Here is a 7,950-nt window from a genome sequence, read left to right as displayed (position 1 = left end):
GGAGGAGGAGCTCTGTTCTCATTCTGTCATGGCGGTTTATGTGCCTCTTGGCGTTTGTGTGTGTCTTTCTTCTTTAAACAACAGAGAAGTTAACCACCTTCATAGACCAGCCAGTTCAAGAGGTGGCGGCAGAGTATGGGCTGAGGCTCCAGGCATGTCTGGGGTCATATCACTTCTGCAAGTGGGGGACCACCCAAACTAGTGTGGCTGCTAGAGCAGTGCAGTCCGTTTGATTGAAGGCTCAGGCAGGAGCGAAGAGTAGTGAAGGTGCCCCATGGGGAACGAACTTAATTCTTGCATGGACCCCAGAGGTGGGGTCAGCTGTGACTGCTGCAGGCTGGACGTGGGACCCTGTGATGAGTCTGAGGTTCCTGAGTCTGTGCAGCCTCGGCACCAGCATCCACCGCTGCAGAGGCTGCCAAATTGGATTTGGGAGTGTGTCTTTCTTCTTTAAACAACACAGACGTTAACCACCTTCATAGACCAGCCAGTTCGAGAGGTGGCGGCAGAGTATAGGCTGAGGCTCCAGGCCCCCCTCGGGTCACACCACTTCTGCAAGTGGGGGCGGGAGACGAAGACTAGTGAAGGTGTCCCACCCAGACTAGTGTGGGCCCCAGAGTTAGCCACTGCTAGAGCAGTGCAGTCCGTTTGATTGAAGGCTCAGGCGGGAGACGAAGATTTGGGAGTGTGTCTGTCCAACACAGACGTTGGGGAACGAACTTAATTCTTGCATGGGGGACCCCAGACTAGTTAGCCTAGAGCAGTGCAGTCCGTTTGATTGAAGGCTCAGGCGGGAGCTGTGAAGGTGTCCCAGGCTGGGGACGAACTTAATTCTTGCATGGGACCCTGTGATGAGTCTGAGGTTCCTGAGGCTGTGGCAGCCGCGGCACCAGCATCCACCGCTGCAGAGCCTGCCAGATTGAATTTGGGAGTCTCGGAGGTCCATCCCGTGCAGGACCAGAGCAACCCAGAGATCCCCAAAGGTAAAGAAGCCATGGGTGCCATTTGCTCTCTGGCGTCTCTCTGACCCCCACCGCCCCCACCCCTTTGCCGTCCCTCCCCCTCAGAGACATCCTCAGCTTCCAGCTCCCTCCTGCCCGCAGCCGGCTTTCCCAGGGCTCGGCATGGGGGACAAAGGCTGGTTCTGCCTCTGTCTTTGTTGTTGAGCCTTCTTCGTTGAGGCCTTTTTCGCCTAGTCCCTCCTTATTCTCAGTAAAATTTCAAATACTCCAGTTTTGGAGTCCCCATCCCATTCTCTATCCTTACCCATGCAGCTGGTCTGGGCGTTAAGTGAACGAGCCAGTTAAGGGCCCCATTGTTTCTTTTCTCCATTCCTTAAGGTAAGCTAATAACTGGGATAATTCAGACTCCAATATGTGGAGCATTCTTAAAATCAAAAGAGAGTTTGACATGGAAGAGATTCTATGGTATTCTTAATAGACGGTTTTAAGTCACATTGACAGAAACTACAGGGAAAAACATTGGGGGACATGCTTAAAATGACCGCGAAAGGTATGACATGTTACTGCCCGAGCCATAAAGAAGTTGTTTTTGTTTTGTTTTACCCAAAGGAGTTTAGCCATGGAGCTCTGATGACTTGAAAATTCCCACTTTGACATGAATATCTCTTCAGCCCTGTTACAGTTTAGTCCCTGTTTTATAGACAAGGAACGGAAAGTGTCATGTGTCCTAGGCTTTCATTCAAGTCACAGTCATCACTGTTAAATGACAATGAGTCCAGGGCTCTGGGAGTGGCTGTGGTCAAGTTAAAGACAAAAACTAACACTTGTAAGACAGGAGAGAAGCATGTCCTTACAAAAGCAGTGAGAAATGTATCTATAACTACATTTGGTGAGCAAATGAAAGCTGCCAGACTCAGAAAAACAGAGATGCTAATGGAACTGACTTCAGTAACCAGGGTTTTCTATGGAGTTCATGGCCCAGGGTGACTTCCAATAAAATCCCCACCGCCTGCACTTTTCTCGGGACTGGAAAGCTCAGGCAGCCCAGGACGAAGAGTGCAGTCACCACAGATGGGCATGGTGGCCACAAGGTGGGCAGCAGCAGGGATGGGCATTGTGAGCCATTGGGTGGGTCTGCGGAGTGGGGCATCGTGAGCCAGTAGCCTGACTTGGTTGCTTCTTCGTAACCAGGTGACATAGGAGGCTTTGTGGGTACAAAGCATCAGCCAGGGCCAGCAGCCTTCTGTCGGTAGCTGGGAGTGTGAGGACGAGGAGCTCCGACTACATTGTGTCACAGCACTTTTTTTTGCCCCTTAGCGTTTTTTGGTTGACTTCTTTAAATAGCAGGAAAATTTCCCAACTCCATAGAGCAGCCACTGTGAGAGGTGCTGGCTGAGGTCTGCGGGGTGGGGCACTTCTGCAAGACTAGGGCAGTGCAGTGGATTTCATTGGACTAAGGAGAGAGGAAACAGTAGTGTAGGTGCCGGATGGGGAACAAACTGACTTCCGTGGGCCCCTGCTGTGGCCTCAGCTGTGACTGCTGCAGGCTGAACGTGGGACCCTGCAATGAATCTGAGACTGTTGAGGCTGTGGCAGCCGCGGCACCAGCATCCACCGCTGCAGAGCCTGCCAGATTGAAATTGGGAGCCACGGAGGTCCATCCCGTGCAGGACCAGAGCAACACCGAGATCCCCAAAGGTAAAGAAGCCATGGGTGCCATTTGCTCTCTGGCATCTCTCTGGCCCCCACCGCCCCCACCCCTTTGTTGTCCCTCCCCCTCAGAGATATCCTCAGCTTCCAGCTCCCTCTTGCCCGCAGCCGGCTTTCCCAGGGCTCGGCATGGGGGACAAAGGCTGGTTCTGCCTCTGTCTTTGTTGTTGAGCCTTCTTCATTGAGGCCTTTTTGGTCCAGTCCCTCCCTTTTCTCAGTAAAATTTCAAATACTCCAGTTTTGGAGTCCCCATCCCATTCTCTATCCTTACCTATGCAGCTGGTCTGGGCCCTAAGTGAACGAGCCAGTTAAGGGCCCAGTGTTTCTTTTCTCCCATTCCTTAAGGTAAGCTAATAACTGGGATAATTCAGACTCCAATATGTGGAGAATTCTTAAATTCAAAATAGAGTTTGCCATGGAAGAGATTATATGGTATTCTTTTTTTTTTTTTGAGATGGATCTCGCTGTGTCGCCCAGGCTGGAGTGCAGTGGCCGGATCTCAGCTCACTGCAAGCTCTGCCTCCCAGGTTCACGCCATTCTCCTGCCTCAGCCTCCCAAGTAGCTGGGACTACAGGCGCCCGCCACCTCACCCAGCTAGTTTTTTGTATTTTTCAGTAGAGACAGGGCTTCACCGTGTTAGCCAGGATGGTCTCGATCTCCTGACCTCGTGATCCACCCGTCTCGGCCTCCCAAAGTGCTGGGATTACAGGCTTGAGCCACCGTGCCCGGCCTATATGGTATTCTTAGTAGTGAGTCACATTGACAGAAGCTTCTTTATTTCTTCCAATTGTAATTTGAACAAAGAAGAAAAACAAATTGGGGGACATGCTTAAAATGACCGCGAAAGGTATGACATGTTACTGCCCGAGCCGTAAAGAAGTTGTTTTTGTTTTGGTTTTACCCAAAGGAGTTTAGCCATGGAGCTCTGATGACTTGAAAATTCCCACTTTGACATGAATGTCTCTTCAGCCCTGCTACAGTGTAGTCCCTGTTTTATAGACAAGGAACGGAAAGTGTCATGTGTCCTAGGCTTTCATTCAAGTCACAGTCATCACTGTTTACTGACAATGAGACCAGGGCTCTGGGAGTGGCTGTGGTCAAGTTAAAGACAAAAACTAACACTTGTAAGACAGGAGAGAAGCATGTTCTTACAAAAGCAGTCAGAAATGTATATATAAGAACATTTTGTGAGCAAATGAAAGCTGCCGGACTCAGAAAAACAGAGATGCTAATGGAACTGACATCAGTAACCAGGGTTTTCTATGGAGTTCATTGCCCAGGGTGACTTCCAATAACAACCTGCTCCCCCCACTCCACTGCACTTTTCTCAGGACTGGAAAGATCAGGCAACCCACGACGAAGAGTGCAGTCACCACAGACAGGCAGGGTGGCCACAAGGTGGGCAGCAGCAGGGATGGGCATTGTGAGCCATTGGGTGGGTCTGCGGAGTGGGGCATCGCGACCCAGTTACCTGACTTGGTTGCTTCCTGGTAAGCAGGTGACATAGGAGGTTTTGTGGGTACTAGGCATCAGCCTGGGCCAGCAGCCTTCAGTCGGCAGCTGGTAGTGGAAGGAGGAGGAGCTCTGACTTCATTCTCATGACTGTTTATGTTCCTCTTGGAGCTTGCTGCGTCCCTTTCTTTTTGAAATAAGACAGAAGATCCCCACCTTCACAGGCAGAGAGAGAGCCCATCTTATTTGTTTTTAAAAATAAGCAAAAATGTGAGGGAGAGTCTTATGAGGATGATGGGAGGGGCTTCCAGAGAGGAATATCTTCCATGGAATTCCTGAAATGGGAACAAACTTGTTTTGGGCAAAGAACAGAAAGACACAATGGTGGCTGCAGCAGAGTGAAATGAATGTGATGGGTTAAGGCCTTGTGCACACAGTGAGCGCTGACAAAGAATATGGACTTTAGTTGATATGGGAAACCACTGGAGGAATCTAGCCTGGGGATCACAGTTAATTCTCCAAGAAAAAGACCAGCGGCTCTGTGAGAATACACTGTAATGCAGGCAAGGGTGGAAGCAGGGAGACCAGCTAGGAGGCTGGTTGGGTAGTTCAGGTGAGAGTCAACAGTGAAGAGACAAACAATAATGACCTGAAATAGGCTGAGTTGAGAATCTTTAGATTCAAGTGAATCTGAAAGATAATAAAGTGGTAAGTAGACAAGTCACAGGAAAAGAAATGCAGATGATCCTTAAACACGTCTTCACACGTAAGAGAAAGGCAAATGACAACTATACTGCAGTGTCTCTCCTATTGAGGGAAATTCCAAGAACACGGCAATACATTCTTTGGTTTGGCTGTAAGGGAAGTTGCATTCATATAGTGCTGGTGAAAATGCAAAATGGCTCGACTCCACGAAGGGGAATTTGGCACAATCTCACAACCTTGCAGATACAGTTAAACTGGAAACACTACTTGGAGGCGTTTTATCCTGAAGGTATACTCCATAAATATAAAACAACCTATGCAGAAAGTCCTTGTCGCATTGTTTTCCGTAGCTCAATATGGGAAATAACTGAAATGTCTAGTAAGTGCCTAGTAAAATTAACTGGTTCTTCCGCCTAAAGGAGAACTACGGAGCTGTAAACAAGGGTAAGATGTCTTTTTACTGCTACCGACTGATTCCCAAGATAGGTTATACAGAAAAGGAAAAAGGGAGAACACGCAGTAATATACACAGAAGAAAGCAGGGGGAATAATGTGTGATTATTAAAACAAACAAAAAACAACGCTGGGGCATTCTTGATGATGGGACTGTTTTCTCTCCTTAACTTCAGTGGGTAGCCGAAGTGCGTATTTTCTCAAAATGTTATTTTGCTATAGGTTTTGCAAAGGATGTTAACTGTTTTACTTTTCGCCTTTCAGTTAATTTGAGAAAGTTTTGCTTTGTAATTGATTGTGCATTATGTAGTATATAGATGGCTCTTACATATTATTTGATCCTATGTTTTAAGTTAGGTGTTATATGGTAATTTTTCTTGTGTTACATATGAGAAGGCTGATTCTAAGAGGTATAAACTGAGTTTTTCAAAGTTTGAAAAAGTAAGAGTCAGATCAAGGATGTAAATTCTAGACATAGGGCATATAAAACTAGAATTTATTAAAATGTACATATGGGCTGCTTTGGATACTACCTTTTTAAAAAAATCTTTCCTTTAGTTTATTAATGGAGTTAAGCCTCAGGATTAAAACAGTAACATTAGATAATGACAAATAAGATGGAGATACTTGTAACTCAGTAATGCTTTTTATTTTTTAGAGACAGGGTCTTGCTTTGTCACCCAGGCTAGAGTGCAGTAGCACGATCATAGCTCACCGCAGCCTCAAACTCCTTGGCTCAAACGATCCTCCCACATCAGTCTTCCACGGAGCTAGGTATACCAGAGCTCACCACCACACCTGGCTAATTTTTAAAATATGTTTTGTAGAGAAGAGGCCTCACGATGTTGCCCAGGCTGGTCTCAAACTTCTGACCTCAAGCAATCCTCCTGCCTTAGCCTCCAAAAATGTCAGGATTACAGCCATGAGCCAGCACACCTAGCCCAGAAATGTTCCTAAAAGTCTGAAAAATGAAGTTATATGCTGTTAAATCTATCAATGGATAACAATATAGTATGATATGTCAAATGTCACAGCTCAGTCATGGTCACTACAACAGTGATTAAAACGTAGAACAGTTCAGGCAAGTCTGAGAACTGAGAGGGAAGTACAGGATTGCTTTCGAAGCCAGACTTGGGATTGTCAGAGCTGGGAAAGCAGAAGCAAGGCGTGAGTGTGCACAGGACTGGGACACGCAGCAGCTCCACGGTATGCTGTGTGTCCTCTTACATGGCAGGCCACCTCCAGGTCAGCAGATGAGAATCACCTGATGGGTGGAAAGAGTGGATTTAGGTAAAATCTCAGATTGTGCATTGCAACTAAGAGAATTTATGTGTTTGTCTGATGGGTCATAACGCTAATCAAAGTGACAACACAGGGATAATAGAGCAGGTGAGTAAATGCAGTAAGCCACCTGCCACCTCTCCAGGGCATCAACCATCCCAAAGAAATATTGGGGCAGCAGGATTTGACAAAGCTTGTGAGAAGAGCTCTCAGTTCAGGGTCCAAGGCATGATCTAGAGGACTCAGGTGTTGAGGGACCTCTGTCCCCAGGGAAATAACTACATTTTTGCCCCAGATCTTCATGCCTCACTGTGGTAACTCTGGGCAAGTCACTCAAAACGTCTTAAGGTTTAATTCATTGACTTGGAAAATACGGGTTGTATCCCCTGCTCTGCCCATCCCTCGGGGATAATTTGGGGATCAAGGAAATGACAGATTTCTTTCACGAGCCGGAAAGCATCGTGCCCATGGAAACAGTGAAGTCACTTTCCACCGTCCCCTGCCTGGGAGCCATACACGCTCCCTCTCTGTATCCCACCACTACCAAGTATCTGGACTATCCTTCCAGACATTGAATGATTGAACACTTCTGGGCATTTACAAAGCATGAGTCTTCTTAAGCCTTTATCTGTGTCTCATCGTTTTTAGCCCAATAGATCTTAGTAGGTCTATAGCATAGATCTACTAACATTCCCACATCTCAGAATAGGGAACTGAGGCACAGAGGGGTTCATTTCACTTTCCCTGATATGTGCAGATGCCAAATAGGATTTGAACCCAGGCCATTCTTGGTGACTTGGATCTGCTGCTTTTCTTTGTTGTCCCATCTAATTAAAGGTATCTGCCTGCACCAACAGTCCATTTTAAGTGCAATGAACCTTGCAAAATCCTCCTAGAACCCAAATCTAATTCAGGTAGAGTTGAAAAGCAGACGGTAAAAACTGGGATCAAAAGTTTCATCTGGGAATAAGTTTTTACTAATTTCTCTGCTGTCCTCTGCCAGCAACATGTCAAGCGCTGTCTTTATTATAATGCATTTCCAAGAATCTATAAGAAGTCTGCTCTACCTTGCAAGTTTGGCCGCCCGTCCCAAGTGCTAGGCAACAAAAATATGGAGACGGAACAAAATTTGGCCTGTAGAAAATAAAGGTAGTGTGGAAATTAAATCACTAAATTCACTTAAGTAAATAATTCCACTTTATTCATTCAGTGCCCCATATTAGAGAAACTCAGTAACTGCTGTGTCATGTTCTTCATTTATTTCACTTGTGCCAATTTATGCATTAAATCAATGGCAGGTGATACAACTACACAAGTAAAGTAACACTGACGACTTAGAGTTCAGTTCTTTTTTGTGTGTGTGAAAAGGTCTCATTTGTCACCCAG

This window comes from Macaca thibetana, chromosome 10, assembly GCF_024542745.1.
Source record: "Macaca thibetana thibetana isolate TM-01 chromosome 10, ASM2454274v1, whole genome shotgun sequence".
Lineage (NCBI taxonomy): Eukaryota > Metazoa > Chordata > Mammalia > Primates > Cercopithecidae > Macaca > Macaca thibetana.
Note: the sequence above shows the minus strand (reverse complement) of the source record.